Consider the following 8,045-nt stretch of genomic DNA (forward strand, 5'->3'; position numbering starts at 1 on the left):
ACTGGTTGAATTTGGATCTTCTTCATGGCAAAGGAGTTTTTACCTGGAATTTCATTCATTAAGGGTGAAAAGTGGCTTATGTGAAAAATGAGCGTTTCAGATCGATAGGAGGCTGTTTTAGCACTGTACAGTCGCCTAAGCTGCATTTCACTGAAAAAAGGTCTTTCAAACAGGTTTACTAGCCTGAACTGGTTGAATTTGTATCTTCTTCATGGCAAAGGAGTTTTTACCTGGAATTTCATTCATTAAGGGTGAAAAGTGGCTTATGTCAAAAATGAGCGTTTCAGAGCGATAGGAGGCTGTTTTAGCCTAAGGCTGAAAAGTGGCTTATGTGAAAAATGAGCGTTTCAGAGCGAGAGCAGCCTGTTTTTGCACTAAGCTGCATTTCACTGAAAAAAGGTCTTTCAAACAGGTTTACTAGCCTGAACTGGTTGAATTTGTATCTTCTTCATGGCAAAGGAGTTTTTACCTGGAATTTCATTCATTAAGGGTGAAAAGTGGCTTATGTGAAAAATGAGCGTTTCAGAGCGAGAGCAGCCTGTTTTTGCACTAAGCTGCATTTCACTGAAAAAAGGTCTTTCAAACAGGTTTACTAGCCTGAACTGGTTGAATTTGGATCTTCTTCATGGCAAAGGAGTTTTTACCTGGAATTTCATTCATTAAGGGCGAAAAGTGGCTTATGTCAAAAATGAGCGTTTTTGAGCGATAGGAGGCTGTTTTAGCACTGTACTGTCGCCTAAGGCTGAAAAGTGGCTTATGTGAAAAATGAGCGTTTCAGAGCGAGAGCAGCCTGTTTTTGCACTAAGCTGCATTTCACTGAAAAAAGGTCTTTCAAACAGGTTTACTAGCCTGAACTGGTTGAATTTGTATCTTCTTCATGGCAAAGGAGTTTTTACCTGGAATTTCATTCATTGAGGGTGAAAAGTGGCTTATGTGAAAAATGAGCGTTTCAGAGCGAGAGCAGCCTGTTTTTGCACTAAGCTGCATTTCACTGAAAAAAGGTCTTTCAAACAGGTTTACTAGCCTGAACTGGTTGAATTTGGATCTTCTTCATGGCAAAGGAGTTTTTACCTGGAATTTCATTCATTTAGGATGAAAAGTGGCTTATGTGAAAAATGAGCGTTTCAGAGCGAGAGCAGCCTGTTTTTGCACTAAGCTGCATTTCAATGAAAAAAGGTCTTTTGAAACAGGTTTACTAGCCTGAACTGGTTGAATTTGTATCTTCTTCATGGCAAAGGAGTTTTTACCTGGAATTTCATTCATTAAGGGTAAAAAGTGGCTTATGTCAAAAATGAGCGTTTCAGAGCGATAGGAGGCTGTTTTTGCACTGTACAGTCGCCTAAGGCTGAAAAGTGGCTTATGTGAAAAATGAGCGTTTCAGAGCGAGAGCAGCCTGTTTTTGCACTAAGCTGCATTTCACTGAAAAAAGGTCTTTCAAACAGGTTTACTAGCCTGAACTGGTTGAATTTGGATCTTCTTCATGGCAAATGAGTTTTTACCTGGAATTTAATTCATTAAGGCTGAAAAGTGGCTTATGTCAAAAATGAGCGTTTCAGAGCGAGAGCAGCCTGTTTTTGCACTAAGCTGCATTTCACTGAAAAAAGGTCTTTCAAACAGGTTTACTAGCCTGAACTGGTTGAATTTGGATCTTCTTCATGGCTAGGGAGTTTTTACCTGGAATTTAATTCATTAAGGCTGAAAAGTGCCTTATGTCAAAAATGAGCGTTTCAGAGCGATAGCAGGCTGTTTTAGCACTGTACTGTCGCCTAAGGCTGAAAAGTGGCTTATGTGAAAAATGAGCGTTTCAGAGCGAGAGCAGCCTGTTTTTGCACTAAGCTGCATTTCACTGAAAAAAGGTCTTTCAAACAGGTTTACTAGCCTGAACTGGTTGAATTTGGATCTTCTTCATGGCAAATGAGTTTTTACCTGGAATTTAATTCATTAAGGCTGAAAAGTGGCTTATGTCAAAAATGAGCGTTTCAGAGCGATAGGAGGCTGTTTTAGCACTGTACAGTCGCCTAAGGCTGAAAAGTGGCTTATGTGAAAAATGAGCGTTTCAGAGCGAGAGCAGCCTGTTTTTGCACTAAGCTGCATTTCACTGAAAAAAGGTCTTTCAACCAGGTTTACTAGCCTGAACTGCATGAATTTGGATCTTCTTCATGGCAAAGGAGTTTTTACCTGGAATTTCATTCATTAAAGGTGAAAAGTGGCTTATGTCAAAAATGAGCGTTTCAGAGCGATTGGAGGCTGTTTTAACGCTGAAAAGTGGCTTATGTGAAAAATGAGCGTTTCAGAGCGAGAGCAGCCTGTTTTTGCACTAAGCTGCATTTCACTGAAAAAAGGTCTTTCAAACAGGTTTACTAGCCTGAACTGGTTGAATTTGGATCTTCTTCATGGCAAAGGAGTTTTTACCTGGAATTTCATTCATTAAGGGTGAAAAGTGGCTTATGTCAAAAATAAGCGTTTCAGAGCGATAGGAGGCTGTTTTAGCACTGTACAGTCGCCTAAGGCTGAAAAGTGGCTTATGTGAAAAATGAGCGTTTCAGAGCGAGAGCAGCCTGTTTTTGCACTAAGCTGCATTTCACTGAAAAAAGGTCTTTCAAACAGGTTTACTAGCCTGAACTGGTTGAATTTGGATCTTCTTCATGGCAAAGGAGTTTTTACCTGGAATTTAATTCATTAAGGCTGAAAAGTGGGTTATGTCAAAAATGAGCGTTTCAGAGCAATAGGAGGCTGTTTTAGCACTGTACAGTCGCCTAAGCTGCATTTCACTGAAAAAAGGTCTTTCAAACAGGTTTACTAGCCTGAACTGGTTGAATTTGGATCTTCTTCATGGCAAAGGAGTTTTTACCTGGAATTTCATTCATTAAGGGTGAAAAGTGGCTTATGTCAAAAATGAGCGTTTCAGAGCGATATGAGGCTGTTTTAGCACTGTAAAGTCGCCTAAGGCTGAAAAGTGGCTTATGTGAAAAATGAGCGTTTCAGAGCGATAGGAGGCTGTTTTAGCACTGTACAGTCGCCTAAGCTGCATTTCACTGAAAAAAGGTCTTTCAAACAGGTTTACTAGCCTGAACTGGTTGAATTTGTATCTTCTTCATGGCAAAGGAGTTTTTACCTGGAATTTCATTCATTGAGGGTGAAAAGTGGCTTATGTGAAAAATGAGCGTTTCAGAGCGAGAGCAGCCTGTTTTTGCACTAAGCTGCATTTCACTGAAAAAAGGTCTTTCAAACAGGTTTACTAGCCTGAACTGGTTGAATTTGTATCTTCTTCATGGCAAAGGAGTTTTTACCTGGAATTTCATTCATTTAGGATGAAAAGTGGCTTATGTGAAAAATGAGCGTTTCAGAGCGAGAGCAGCCTGTTTTTGCACTAAGCTGCATTTCAATGAAAAAAGGTCTTTTGAAACAGGTTTACTAGCCTGAACTGGTTGAATTTGTATCTTCTTCATGGCAAAGGAGTTTTTACCTGGAATTTCATTCATTAAGGGTAAAAAGTGGCTTATGTCAAAAATGAGCGTTTCAGAGCGATAGGAGGCTGTTTTTGCACTGTACAGTCGCCTAAGGCTGAAAAGTGGCTTATGTGAAAAATGAGCGTTTCAGAGCGAGAGCAGCCTGTTTTTGCACTAAGCTGCATTTCACTGAAAAAAGGTCTTTCAAACAGGTTTACTAGCCTGAACTGGTTGAATTTGGATCTTCTTCATGGCAAATGAGTTTTTACCTGGAATTTAATTCATTAAGGCTGAAAAGTGGCTTATGTCAAAAATGAGCGTTTCAGAGCGAGAGCAGCCTGTTTTTGCACTAAGCTGCATTTCACTGAAAAAAGGTCTTTCAAACAGGTTTACTAGCCTGAACTGGTTGAATTTGGATGTTCTTCATGGCAAAGGAGTTTTTACCTGGAATTTAATTCATTAAGGCTGAAAAGTGGCTTATGTCAAAAATGAGCGTTTCAGAGCGATAGCAGGCTGTTTTAGCACTGTACTGTCGCCTAAGGCTGAAAAGTGGCTTATGTGAAAAATGAGCGTTTCAGAGCGAGAGCAGCCTGTTTTTGCACTAAGCTGCATTTCACTGAAAAAAGGTCTTTCAAACAGGTTTACTAGCCTGAACTGGTTGAATTTGGATCTTCTTCATGGCTAGGGAGTTTTTACCTGGAATTTAATTCATTCTTTGAAAGGAAATGGCGTTCCACCAACTTGGAAGAATCCCGCTTAGCCTGGAAAGATAGCCTTAAAATATATAGGAAGGCCCTCCGCAATGCCAGAGCAAGCTATTACTCGTCATTAATAGAGGAAAACAAAAACAACACCAGGTTTCTTTTCAGCACTGTAGCCAGGCTGACAGAAAGTCACAGCTCTACTGAACCATGTATTCCTACAACGCTCAGTAGTAATGACTTCATGAACTTCTTTAATGATAAAATTTTAACTATTAGAGACAAAATCCATCATCGCTTGCCCTCAACTGGCACTATTGTATCTTTAAACACAGGAACCTCAGAAACAGTTGTAAATTCTGACTTATATTTAGACTGCTTCTCTCCCATTGACCTCCACCAACTAACTTCGATGGTTTCTTCATCTAGACCAACAACTTGTCTCCTAGACCCCATCCCAACTAGGTTGCTGAAAGAAACTTTACCTTTAATTAGCACATCTTTACTAGAAATGATCAACCTGTCTCTATTAACAGGATACGTACCACAGTCCTTTAAACTAGCTGTAATTAGACCGCTCCTTAAAAAGCCTAATCTTGATCCAGAAACTTTAGCCAACTATAGACCTATATCCAACCTCCCTTTCCTCTCCAAGATCCTTGAGAAAGCAGTCGCCAACCAGCTATGTGACTTTCTTCATAAAAATAGTTTATATGAGGATTTTCAATCAGGTTTTAGAGCACATCATAGCACAGAGACGGCACTGGTGAAAGTTACAAATGACCTCCTAATCGCTTCTGACAAAGGACTTGTCTCTGTCCTGGTCTTACTAGATCTTAGTGCTGCATTTGATACCATTGATCATCATATTCTACTACAGAGACTGGAACACTTAATTGGCATTAAAGGACCCGCATTAAACTGGTTTAAGTCCTATTTATCGGATCGACTTCAGTTTGTACATGTTAATGATGAGTCATCCCTGTATACCAAGGTTAGTCATGGTGTTCCTCAAGGCTCCGTGCTTGGACCCATACTATTCACCTTATATATGCTCCCTCTAGGAAATATAATTCGGAAACACTCCATAAACTTTCATTGTTATGCAGATGATACACAGTTATACCTATCAATAAAGCCAAATGAAACTAATCAGCTTACTAAACTCCATGCATGTCTCAAGGACATTAAGACCTGGATGACCTGCAATTTTCTGCTGTTAAACTCAGATAAAACCGAAGTTATAGTACTTGGTCCTAAACACCTTAGAGATGCATTATCTAATGATATAGCGAGTTTGGATGGCATTAACTTGGCCTCCAGCACCACCGTCAGGAATCTGGGGGTTATCTTTGATCAAGATATGTCCTTCAACTCCCACATAAAACAAATTTCAAGGTCTGCATTTTTTCATCTACGTAACATTGCAAAAATCAGGCCCATCCTGTCTCAAAAAGACGCAGAAAAGCTAGTCCATGCATTTGTTACTTCCAGACTGGACTATTGTAATTCTCTATTATCAGGCTGCCCTAACAAGTCTCTAAAGAGTCTCCAGCTGGTCCAGAATGCTGCAGCACGTGTACTGACAGGAACTAAGAAAAGAGATCATATTACTCCTGTACTGGCCTCTCTGCACTGGCTCCCTGTAAAATCAAGAATAGAGTTTAAAATCCTTCTCCTCACTTACAAAGCTGTCAATGGTCAGGCACCATCATATCTCCAGGAGCTCATATTACCCTATCACCCAACTAGAGCATTACGCTCCCAGAACGCAGGATTACTTGTAGTTCCTAAAGTCTCCAAAAGTAGAATGGGAGCCAGAGCCTTCAGTTATCAAGCTCCTCTTCTGTGGAACCATCTTCCTGTTTTGGTCCGGGAGGCGGACACCCTCTCTACCTTTAAGAGTAGACTTAAGACCTTCCTCTTCGATAGAGCTTATAGTTAGGGCTGGTCCAGGACAGGCCCAGGCCTGTCCTGGACGAGCTCTTTGTTATGCTGCTATAGGCCTAGTCCGGGGGACAATGACACACTGAGCTTCTCTCTCCTCCCCTCTCCTCCCCTCTCCTCTCCTCTCCATCTGTATACATTATGCCTGTATACATGCCCCATCTCTGCATGTCACTGACTTACTTCTTCCCCGGAGTCCTTGTGCTTTCTAGTCCTACAGGCTCCCTTGGATCCTGGCCGCACCCGGGTCGTGGATCGTGGATGCGCCCACTGCTATGGCCCTGCCTGATCGTGGATGCGCCCACTGCTATGGCCCTGCCTGATCGTGGATGCGCCTACTGCTATGGCCCTGCCTGATCGTGGATGCACCTACTGCCATGACCCTGCCTGACACCCATCACTACTGTCGCTAATATTAGTCACATCTCTGTTACATACGTTCCACTACTATTATCGTACTGCATTGCTACATACCATCCTTACCATTGATCACTACCACTGTTATCACTAGTAATCACATTTCCATGTGCATTTAATCATTATTGCTGTAATACATCTTTGTGTACTTTCACTCCTGTCAACCATCGCTTATAATTGAATACATTGTGATCTCGTTGATCTGCTCTGTACATGCGACATCTATTGCACGTCTGTCCGTCCTGGGAGAGGGATCCCTCCTCTGTGGCTCTCCCTGAGGTTTCTTCCGCATTTTTTTTTTTCCCTGTTAAAAGGGCCTTTTTTTTTTTTTTTTTTTTTTTTTTTTTGGGGCAAGTTTTTCCTCACTCGAATCGAGGGTCGAAGGACAGAGGGTGTCGTCTCCGTACAGATTGTAAAGCCCTCTGAGGCAAACTGTGATTTGTGAATTTGGGCTATACAAATAAAATTTGATTTGATTTGATTTGATTAAGGCTGAAAAGTGCCTTATGTCAAAAATGAGCGTTTCAGAGCGATAGCAGGCTGTTTTAGCACTGTACTGTCGCCTAAGGCTGAAAAGTGGCTTATGTGAAAAATGAGCGTTTCAGAGCGAGAGCAGCCTGTTTTTGCACTAAGCTGCATTTCACTGAAAAAAGGTCTTTCAAACAGGTTTACTAGCCTGAACTGGTTGAATTTGGATCTTCTTCATGGCAAATGAGTTTTTACCTGGAATTTAATTCATTAAGGCTGAAAAGTGGCTTATGTCAAAAATGAGCGTTTCAGAGCGATAGGAGGCTGTTTTAGCACTGTACAGTCGCCTAAGGCTGAAAAGTGGCTTATGTGAAAAATGAGCGTTTCAGAGCGAGAGCAGCCTGTTTTTGCACTAAGCTGCATTTCACTGAAAAAAGGTCTTTCAACCAGGTTTACTAGCCTGAACTGCATGAATTTGGATCTTCTTCATGGCAAAGGAGTTTTTACCTGGAATTTCATTCATTAAAGGTGAAAAGTGGCTTATGTCAAAAATGAGCGTTTCAGAGCGATTGGAGGCTGTTTTAGCGCTGAAAAGTGGCTTATGTGAAAAATGAGCGTTTCAGAGCGAGAGCAGCCTGTTTTTGCACTAAGCTGCATTTCACTGAAAAAAGGTCTTTCAAACAGGTTTACTAGCCTGAACTGGTTGAATTTGGATCTTCTTCATGGCAAAGGAGTTTTTACCTGGAATTTCATTCATTAAGGGTGAAAAGTGGCTTATGTCAAAAATAAGCGTTTCAGAGCGATAGGAGGCTGTTTTAGCACTGTACAGTCGCCTAAGGCTGAAAAGTGGCTTATGTGAAAAATGAGCGTTTCAGAGCGAGAGCAGCCTGTTTTTGCACTAAGCTGCATTTCACTGAAAAAAGGTCTTTCAAACAGGTTTACTAGCCTGAACTGGTTGAATTTGGATCTTCTTCATGGCAAAGGAGTTTTTACCTGGAATTTAATTCATTAAGGCTGAAAAGTGGGTTATGTCAAAAATGAGCGTTTCAGAGCAATAGGAGGC

The sequence above is a fragment of the Pagrus pagrus genome (assembly GCF_965226575.1).
Source record: "Pagrus pagrus genome assembly, contig: HAP1_SCAFFOLD_209, whole genome shotgun sequence".
Classification (NCBI taxonomy): Eukaryota; Metazoa; Chordata; class Actinopteri; order Spariformes; family Sparidae; genus Pagrus; species Pagrus pagrus.